Genomic DNA, 10,626 nt, shown 5'->3' with positions numbered 1-10,626 from the left:
TATGCTAGAATAGATGTTCATGTGTTTGTCTCTATTTCTTATGTTATTGATGCATGTCTATGTGTATTGATGCTATAGATTTAGAGATTGTCAAGACATAGTGCTTAATGTTATGTTCTTGCGGTTTATTTGATGGTTCATACTCATTGCTTGATGGATTGTACCTCTCCCTTAGTTTAATTAGTTTAATTTCATATCATTATCTTACTTGTAGTGTAATTGTTAAATGGGAGGACAATCCATGCTTGTTGTTGATGCTCCATACTTATGAAAAGCAAGTAACATGTATCTCTAACCTTGTGATATGTTTGGATTGTGAGCTTAAAGAAAGGATTAATGGCTTAATTTGATATGTTGTGCTATCCACCATGTTGTTTAGACAATATATGCTTAATTTGTCATCCATGCTTGTTAAAACAACCACACATACACACTTTGTTGCAAACATGTTCTTCCCCTCATTAATCATTCATTAAAGGTGTAGAAAAGCTATGCTTAGTGGTGATCTCTAAACCCCGAGATCTCTCTCTCTTTTATTCTCTCTATTGCATTATTCTTTACTTTAGTTTAATTTGCATCTAGTTTAATTCAACCAACCAACCACTATTTTGATCACTCGACCTACTAACCCTAATTTTGATTCCTCAATCTAGTACGACACCTCAATCCCTTGGGACGATCCCTTCTCACTCATACTACATAGTATAGGTGTTAAGTGGTTTATAAATTTAAAGTATGATGCCCACTTGACACTAATTTCCAAACTCAAAGTGTTGTGCCTTATTTTGTGCACACGCTCGGGAAGTCATCATAATTTGGCGCCATTGCCGGGGATTGATTGATTGGCAACGTCATATTTGTGGAATCAATTAGGAATTAGTACTCTTTTGATCGTGTCTTTACTTTGTTTTCAATTTTTGTTACTTATTGTGTTTGTTCTTGTTTGACTAGGAGTATTGGGCTAAGAAGGTGAGCAAAGGAGTATTTCAACCAAAAGAGCTAAGCAAGCAAAGAAAAAATGCTAAAAATCCAAAAATTTGCTAAGCTAAGCTAAAAATTTGGAGTTGAAGTGCTAAAGGACCTTTGTGAGCTTCTTCTTACTCAAACTCTTAATTAAATCGTCGGTCCGCGTTGAGGCTTGTATTTCAATTCTTAGATAAATCATGAGCCCGTGCGGAGGCAATTTACTTTTCTTGCATATCATTGTTTAAGCATGGGAGTATGAGAACATTGAATGTGGAGGAAGGTTGTTGATTGTTGATTTGTTGTGAAGGTGAAGTGTTTGTTGTTATTGCTTGTTGTGTTACATTGTGCATGCATGGTCGTAGATCATTAAGACCCACTCTTGTCCCTTTAAATTTTTATCCTGAATCCATTGTTCGAAACCCTAGGGGAAAAGGTAGTTCTAGTCAATCTATTTCATCAATGGAAAGACACAATGAGGACCATGTGGAGGACCTTGGTCACATAGACCAACAAGGTATCTTCCACCCCAATGTGCATCATGATAACATGCAAGTACCATTAGGCATGCCAAGGCCATTCATTCATCCACCACAACAACAAGGCCAAGTTCAATTGGGAATGCCAAGGCCAATCTATCCTCCACCACCTCCCATCATTCAAGGCAACCAAGGTGCCCATGTTGCACCTCCAATTGCTAATCCTCCCCTTGCTTTAAGAGATCACTATGTGCCTAATGAATATAATGCACCTACATGCATTCAATTGCCACCATTTAGAGCACACTACTATGAAATCAAGCCACAAACCATTCAAATGCTTCCTAACTATCATGGACTTCCAAGTGAAGAACCTTACAAGCATTTGGATGAGTTTCTTGAAGTATATTCCACCGTAAAATATACGGACATGCCGAAAAAGGTCTTAAGGCTTAAACTTTTTCCATTCACCCTTAAAGACAAGGCAAAATATTGGTTTAATAATCTTAGGCCTTTTTCAATAACTTCTTGGGCAGAAATGCAACAAGAGTTCTTGAAGAAGTACTACCCGGTTTCTAAGACCAATGCCATGAGAACCTCAATTCGAGAATTTTCACATGGGGATGGAGAAGCATTTCATGAGGCATGGGAACGCTTTAATGAATTGTTTAGGAAGTGTCCACATCATGACATGCCCAAATGGCAATCAGTTTAATATTTCTTTGAGAGCTTATCGGATAATTACAAGGGCATGGTTGATGCTTCCATGGGTGGTTCTTACATTGATAGGCATGAGGATGATATGTGGCGTCTTTATAAAAGCATAAGTGAAAATTCTTTGCATCGTACTTTATCTTCAAAGAATAGTAGAAATTCTAGTGGTAGGAAGAATGTTAGCTTACATCAAGTCGACCACTCCAATGAAATTGCCGCCGAAATGAAATCATTATCTCAAAGGTTTGATCAATTTTTTATCAACCAAAACTCGGCGAATCAAGTATCTTCCTTCCCTAACCATTCTCATCATGCATCTAATAAGACATGTATGACTTGTTCAAGTGTATTGCATTCTACTTCCAATTGTCCCCATGGACATATGCAAATTGAGTATCATGAACAAGCAAATGTTGTTTTTGCTAATCAAGGGAACAATCCTTATGGAAATCATTACAATCCTAGTTGGAGGAATCACCCAAATTTCTCTTGGAAAAACCAAGGGAAGGGCTCAAACCCTTCCCAAGGCGGTTTTCAAGGAAAGTACATTCCACCTCCATTATAAGGCCAAGGTTCCCAAGGTTTTAGATCATCATACCAATCACAAGGAAACCAATTTTCAAATTCTCATTTTCCCAATCAATCATATTCCCAAGGAAATGTTAGAAGTCCCGCTTTTGAAGAGAAAGTTCTAACCGCTTTGGGAACTTTAGAGGCAAACACACAATTACTTCATTCTCACTCTCAATCCATTGCAAAGCTAGAAACCCAAGTAGTGCAAATAGCTAGCACCTTAAAAGCAAGAGAGAAGGGAAAAATGCCTTTGAATGCCCTACAAAAGCAACAATGTGTTGTGGAGGCTCATTCCTCATCGGAAGGTCACACAATAGAGCATGTCAATGCGGTGACTACCTTGAGAAGTGGAAAGATTGTGGACAACCAAGTGGGTATATCCAATGAAGAGAGTGAACCGGTGCAACCACAAGTTGACACCCATCCCGTTTCATATCATATTCCTCCTTCATTGCATGTGCATGACCATATAAATGAGAATGTATTGAAAAGTGATTTTGAAAGGAAAGATTTGCAAAATGATTTGAAAACTTCTTGTGTTGAAGAGACTTTAAAGAAAAATTCTGAAAAGGTTTTTGAACCTAAAGCTCCATTTCTAGATGCCTTAAAAGAATTCATTTCAAATAACAAACAAAAGGCCAAAGTAAATGAAATCATGGACGTGTTTAGGCAAGTGAAAGTCAATCTTCCACTTTTGGATGTAATCAAGTAGATTTCGGCCTATGCCAAATTCTTGAAGGACTTGTGCACCCAAAAGAGGAAGAACAAAAGCCAAGCACCTAGAAAAATGGTCTTAACTGAGCAAGTGAGCTCAATTTTGCAGCATAACACTCTTCCAAAGTTTAAGGACCCCGATTCACCTACCACTTCATGCATCATTGGTGATCATATCATTAATCGGGCTCTTCTTGACCTAGGAGCTAGTGTTAACCTTCTTCCATACTCAGTTTATGTCAAATTAGGCTTAGGAGACTTAAAACCAACGTCGGTAGTTTTACAACTTGCCGACCAATCAATCAAAAAGCCTAGGGGTATCATCGAGGACGTATTGATTAAAATTGATAAATTCTTCTTTCCCGTTGATTTCGTTGTCATTGACATGGAACCGGTTCCAAATCCTAAGAGCCAAATTCCCGTTATCCTTGGCCGTCCTTTCTTGGCAACCGCGAATGCCAACATTAATTGTAGTACGGGGATAAGATCTCATTTGGCCACATGAAGGTAAAGTTGAATATTTTCAATCCAACCCCCAACTAATTTGACAAGCATGAAGAGATTAATGTTGTAGAGAAATGTCATGACCTTAAAAGTGAAGGAATTGAGTTTTTGTGTGAGACCAAAGTTTCAAAAAGTCCATCTTCAACCTTGAAACCAAAGAAAGTTGTTTCAAAATCTTGTTTTGAAATGGCGTGAATGCCCAAAGATTATTTTGACCAAGAACCGAAAACGTCTCTTGAGCTTAATCCAACAAGTTCCTTAAAGAACCATTTGTTGGGTGGAGTTTAAAACACTTATCACCCCATTGAGGAGGGGATGCACTACAAGATGTTTGATCCGGGCTAAAAGAGCCCAAAGTCTTGCTAGAGACGTTAAATACTAGCAAGACATTTTATAGGGTGTCAAAACCTTATTCATCCCTCATTTCTATCTTTAATTTCATTTCTTGCGAAGTCTAGATACTTGTTTTTGGTTCATATGCATTGCTAGGAACTTTGATTAGGATTGCATGCACTTTTATGTTGAAATTGAGCATTTTGCATAAGTTCGATCAATCTCCAAGGAAGATTCAATCGATCGAACTTCTACCTGCATCCAACACTTAGAAAATTTTTAACCTGCATCCACCTGCATCCAAATCACCGCTCTGTCCCATCATTCGAACTTGTTCTTAGATCGATCATAAGTTCTTAGATCGATCCAAACTTCAAGTTCGATCGATCTTGAGTTCCAACATTTAGAAAAAAAATTTGAATCCAAAACCTGCATATTTTTAGCTCTCTGTCAGATCGATCGAACATTTTTTTCCAGATCGATCTCTGTTCTTCATCTCACTGTCTTTGACTTTGCTTTGACTTTTTAATTTTAAAATTTCAAAAATATTTTATTTATTTATTTATTTATTTATTTATTTTCCAAAAATCCCAAAAAGATTTTATTTTATTTTAATTCTTCAAAAATCCAAAAAAAAATTTATTTTCAATTTTTAATTTTTAGTTTTAAATTTTTAATGTTTATTCAAAAAAAAAAAAATTCAAAGGAGAGATCATTTCAGTTAAAAAAGCCTGACGTTTTGCTAGAGACGTTAAAGACTAGTACGTTTCGTAGGGTTTGACAACCCTATTCCTCCCTCATTTATGTTTTTACATGTTTTTGCGTCGTCTAGATATGAGTTGAATTGAACAATCCGGCTTGAGAGCTATTTTCTACATTTTGAGTACTGCCTATGAGGTTTCAATCGATCGAACTCTAGTTCAATTGATCGAAGTCCCACTTTGATCAATCGAATCACCTGGGTTGAGGACCTTTCAAATTCTATTTCGATCGATCAAAGTTTGGTTCAATTGATTGAAATCCATTTTGGATCGATCGAAGTTAAGGGTTCGATTGATCAAAGTACTTCGATCGATCGAAAATGCGTCATTTAAAATCTTTCGAAAATCCCTTTGGCTGTTCAGTTCCAAAATTTTATTTTTATTTTGCTTTATTTTTATTTTTCTTTTTCTCTTATTTTTATTTTATTTTTCTTCACCCTCATTTTCTTTTTCTTTTTCTATTTTTTTTTTCCTCCCTCCTATTCATCTTCTCTTTTGCACTAAACCCTAACCCTCTCTTCTCTTCTCTCTCTCCCCGAATCCATCTCCATCTCTCACCCTCTCCATCCATCTTTCCCTCATTTCTCCCTCACTCTCCAAGCCACAACCACCCCACCTCTCTTCCCTTTAAGCCGCGGCGACCCAAGGGAACCCAAGCGAGCCGCAGCCGCACCACCATCTTTTCCGGCGGGAGTTTTGGTCCAAAAGTGGCCAAAACCCGGTTCCACTCTCTCCATTTCACTTTATTTCCTCTATTTTCTTCATCTCCGGCCAATTTAGGCCAAGGAGATCCGATTCCAACTGCCAGCGAACTTCTGAAAATTCTGGCGAGGTTCCGGCGAACCTCAAGTCATCTACTCCGACGCCGGCGAGGTTGAAAAACCTCCGTTTTTGCTCCAAATCTCTTCCTCTACTCTTTTCCACTCTCTAAGTTGTCGGGTGAGTTCCAAATTTTTAAATTTTCATTTTTGCATCATTTTATTTCATTTTTTATTTTTTTTTATCTTGTTTATTGCTTTCTTTCTATTTTTGCATTTTAGTTTTGCATATTAATTGCCATCTTGTATATATTCTTTTGTACATATAAAAATTTAAAACAAATAAAAATTGAAAAGCAACACAAACAAATAAAAAAAAATGCAAAATAACAAAATAAAATAAAAATTTTGTTGACAATGGTTTCTAAAAATTTTGGACACAATTGATTTGGATTGACTTCTGATATTTGTTGAATGTTGTTGAGACCAAATGAAAATGGAATGTAGTTGGTATAGTTTTTAGAAGGAGAATGGGCAAAAATTGAATTGGATTTGTGAATTGTTGTGGGCGGTATCCCTGTTAATTGATGAGTTGTTGAATGAGAATAATTTGGATGTTGAGATTGATTCTTCATTGTTATATAATATATATGGATCTTTGTTGTGTTTGAAAAAAATTTGGATATTCATTTTTAAGGGGAAACCATGCCGGATTTTTGAAAATTTTCTTAAACTTTGTTTTTAAAATTCAAAAAGGCATGTGGTTTGATTTTTGGACTTTGAGATGGAATTTGAAAAGACTTTTCAGAGTTAGATGTTGAAAGTGAATTGCAAAAGAAGAAATATTTTTGGACTTCATATATTTTTGCAAATTAAATGGCTTTGAAAGTTTGAATTGTTGTGAGCATAGTTCCACCTTGTCTCATTTGTTTTGAAAACGAAATGCATGGATTTGATCTAAGTTGTCTAAATTGATTGCAAGCATGATTTGATTTAATTTTGTGATTTTAATTGAGAATAATAAGCCTTGTGTTCAATACATAAAAAATGTTTCAAATGGACCTCTTTGAAAAGTTTTGATTGGATTGAGTGCATTACTTTGGTAAAATGAGCTTTCATTGTTATAATGCTTTGTGATCACACTTGTTAGGTTTCAATTGTTTAAAAAGGGAAATTTTTTAACTTTGTTTGAAAACTGTGAAGTTAAGTTGCATGGTTCATTCTGTTATCGTTCATTCATTGCAAGAATTTTTTCTATAATGCAATTGAATGTCTTGACCCCAAAGTTTTCAAAAATTCTAATTTTGCCCCAAAAGTGTTGAAAAATTCCAAAGTTGACCAAAATGCCCTTCTTTAAATTGAAACTTGTTCCATTTGATTCCTTTGCATCCATTTGAAAATGCTAAGTGCCTTTGAACTTGTTTATGATATAATTCTTGATTCATGCCATGCTAGGGCTGCAATTTGATGTCTTTTGACATTCTTTATCATGATTTTGACCTTCTTGTGCTTATTGACTTTGAGACCTGCCATATATGGTTTCTGATTAAGTTTAGGGGTGTGTTATGGATTTCTAGAATTTCAACTGCATGATTTGGATGTTGTATATGTTCTTTGGCCTTAGTCTCTCTTCTTGAGCTTTAATAAGATTTTAACATGCATTTGACTATATTTTAAGGCTATACTTGCTTTATTTTGCAAAATATCTGTTTCCATGCCATTACCTTGATAGCTTACACTTGTGATCTATTCTTGATGACCGAGGTTCTTTTCGGTCCAGATTCTGACTTCCGCCAAATTCTGACTTCCCAATGGTAAGCTTCTTGTATTCTCATATTTACCCATTCTCTACTTCATTTAAGCATTAGAGGAGGTCACGAGCCATGAGTGATCACCAGACTTTGATTTTGTTGCATTACAATACAAGATATTTCTTTGTCCGGAGTTGTTCCATGTGCATCATTCTGATACATGCCATCTAGTTACATACTATGTCCATGATTCATTCTTGAACTTACTTGTCATAACATGCCTTGGATTGTAGTGTTTTGCAACCGTGCATTTCGCTTAGTCTTTCTTACATGACATACTTATTTCTCGGGTCCTAGGTTGACAGTTGCCATACCTATATACTCCATGTTATCCTGCTTACTGTATTTGATCTTCACTATTGCACTTGTAGACATTCTTGCTAAGAATTGATACGATGTCATCCCAGGATCTACTTGTCATATCTTTGCAGTATCTACTTGAGTTGTAGGTTTGTGAATACACATTGCATCATTTATGCACATCACAGCCTATACTTGTCCTGTTGATCATATTTCTACTCTAAAAGTTCCATATGTGATTCTTCTATCCACTTTGCCATTATTGTGTATCTATTTTGTTTTGTTTACCTGAGGCATGTAGGATGTTGATTTTGAAGCTTTCTTAATCATTTCTTGCACAAGCATGATCCTATTTGTCTATTTGCCATTTCTATCTAATTCACGCATGCTTTATGTTTTCTTATCAGTTGCTTACCTTATCCTATACATATGCATTGATTTATACTTGTGTTTTATAGATGCAGCGTCGAAGAAAGACTCTTGCTAGGAAGCAAGTTCACAGAGTTCCACAGCCTCCATCTCTGGTTGCAGAGCCTTCATCTTCTTCATCTATGGCATCAGTCCAGTTTAAGCCTTCTACCATGGATGCCGAGCATACTATTATCCGAGAGGTCCCTGCTGAGTCTTACACTAGTAAGAAATGAGAAACCGAGTACAGATTTGATAGAGACCTATTCTTTACCTTGGATTAGACTAAGTGGTTTTATGATTAGCTTCTGAGGCAGGGCATTGATGCCATCATGACTCCAGCAGATACAGTCGTCTACCCCCGATTGGTTACTCTGTTCTACCAGTGCCTCTGGATGGATGAGGATGACAGACTTCTTCTCTACACTTCTATTGACAGTCAGGAGATCGATATCTCTCTCCCGGCCATAGCTGTTGCCAGTCGATGCCCCTACACTTCTCCATTGGCTGATGATACTCAAAAGCTTCTGTACCCTGCACATCCACCATTTCCCACTGAGCTAACTATGGTAGCTACACTATCACCACAGGTAGCATATGAGGGGCACATCTTTGTAGACCAGGTCAAGATTGATCCCCAATATTGGTTCTTCGATTCAGTGCTGCACCTCAATGCATTCCCTACAGGATATAGCACTCAGACGCGAGAGGGGATATTTTAGGCTTTATATTATTTAGATCAGGGGTATTAGATCTCTATTTCTACGCTTATATGGAAGCTCATACATAAGTTCTGGAAGAACTTGCATCACATGCACAGCACTACAGCAGAGACCTGGCCTTTACCTTTTGGCCATTTGATTACACAGATGCTTCTAGACCAGGGGAATCAGTTTGACCCTGAGGAGATTCAGAGCCTGATGCAAAGCAAGCGAAGAGAGCCTATGACTTGGCCTAATGGAATGAGACTTTCAATTCATGCTGCAAAAATAGAGCAAACAGAGACTTCAAGAGACTACAGGCACAATAGCAGAGGCAGCCGCAACAGGTAATATTCCAAAGGATGATACAGCAGATAGATTTCCCCCCAGGCAGAGACGCCACATTACCACTTCAGGTTCTACCTCCCAGCCAGGTGTACCTAGTGCATCTCAACAGACTGGCCCTTCATATGCCCCTTAAATTGAGCCGACAGCCCGTACCAGCACTGATTCCAGCTCTAGATCAGAGGTATCTCAGCTGCACATAGATTTCATATCTTTCAGAGCTGATATGACTGGACGGCATGAAGATGTCACGAGGTGGCATAATAACTTGATGAAGAGACATGACAACTTGGTGGGGAGGCACGATGATGTAGTTCGACGATCAGATGAGCTGCGCACAGATGTAGCTGAGGTGAGACGTGAGCTAAGTGCCCTGCGCACTAACCTTACCAATTCTCTCACTCGCCACAGTACTAAAATGTCTGCCATGCTGTAGCATATTGCGGACATGATTACTCCAAAGCCTACCATCTGATTTCATTTTCTCTCTCTCTCTTCTACTCATTACCTATCTCATACTTGCACTGCTATGACTGTGATTTTCTGCACCATCTTGACATTTGCACTGGCTTTGGATATTGCTTGGATATTTGTGTTGGATATTTTTTGATATTTCGGATATTTTGGATATTTGTGCATATTATTGTTTACATTGCACTAATACATTGTTTTCTGGATATTTGATATTGCATTTATTTTCTATCTATGGATTTTTGGATCTTGATATCAGTTTTGGATACTCTGAGCTTTACATTAATAGATGCCATGATTTTTGCCCAGTTCTCAGTTCCACTTCTCAGTTATATCATTGATGCCTATGCTTTGACAGTTGTTAGTGTGACCATTTTCAGACAGATTTTCGGAATCTAAGTTTGGGGGTACGCCTTCCAAAGCTGAGCTTCCGTTGCCGGGTCCTTTGTGCTTCACCCATTTGGTATACTCTTTCCATTATCTGTTTCTTCTTTACACATTAAGGACAATACACAGATTAAGTTTGGGGGTGTATTTGCATACTTTACATGTCACACTGACTTTCTATGCATGTGATTTGATTTGAGAGTCTTGGGCTATGATTTTGATCTTTTGAGGACCATGATACTTAGGATTTAAAATTATTTGACTTGAGAGTCCAATACTCCTTGTATACCTTGTGAATGCCATTTAGGAGTAAATTTTTCAAAAGATTGATGTCTTGCTTGCATTTGTGGTCCGCATCATCCTGATTTTGTGATTATTTTGAGATTCACTCTAGGATTCTACAC

The 10,626-nt window shown here is 37.3% G+C and overlaps 1 pseudogene; it reads right to left on the bottom strand.

The window, feature by feature from the left end:
• Positions 1-2,036: 2,036 nt before the first annotated feature.
• On the bottom strand, positions 2,037-2,135 carry LOC132272154 (small nucleolar RNA R71; annotated as a pseudogene).
• Positions 2,136-10,626: the final 8,491 nt, after the last annotated feature.

This window comes from Cornus florida, unplaced genomic scaffold (assembly GCF_030987335.1).
Source record: "Cornus florida cultivar Cherokee Brave unplaced genomic scaffold, ASM3098733v1 CherokeeBrave_3.0.0_Hap2_Chr08, whole genome shotgun sequence".
NCBI classification, from domain to species: Eukaryota; Viridiplantae; Streptophyta; class Magnoliopsida; order Cornales; family Cornaceae; genus Cornus; species Cornus florida.
Note: the sequence above shows the minus strand (reverse complement) of the source record. Positions and strands in the feature narration are given on the sequence as shown.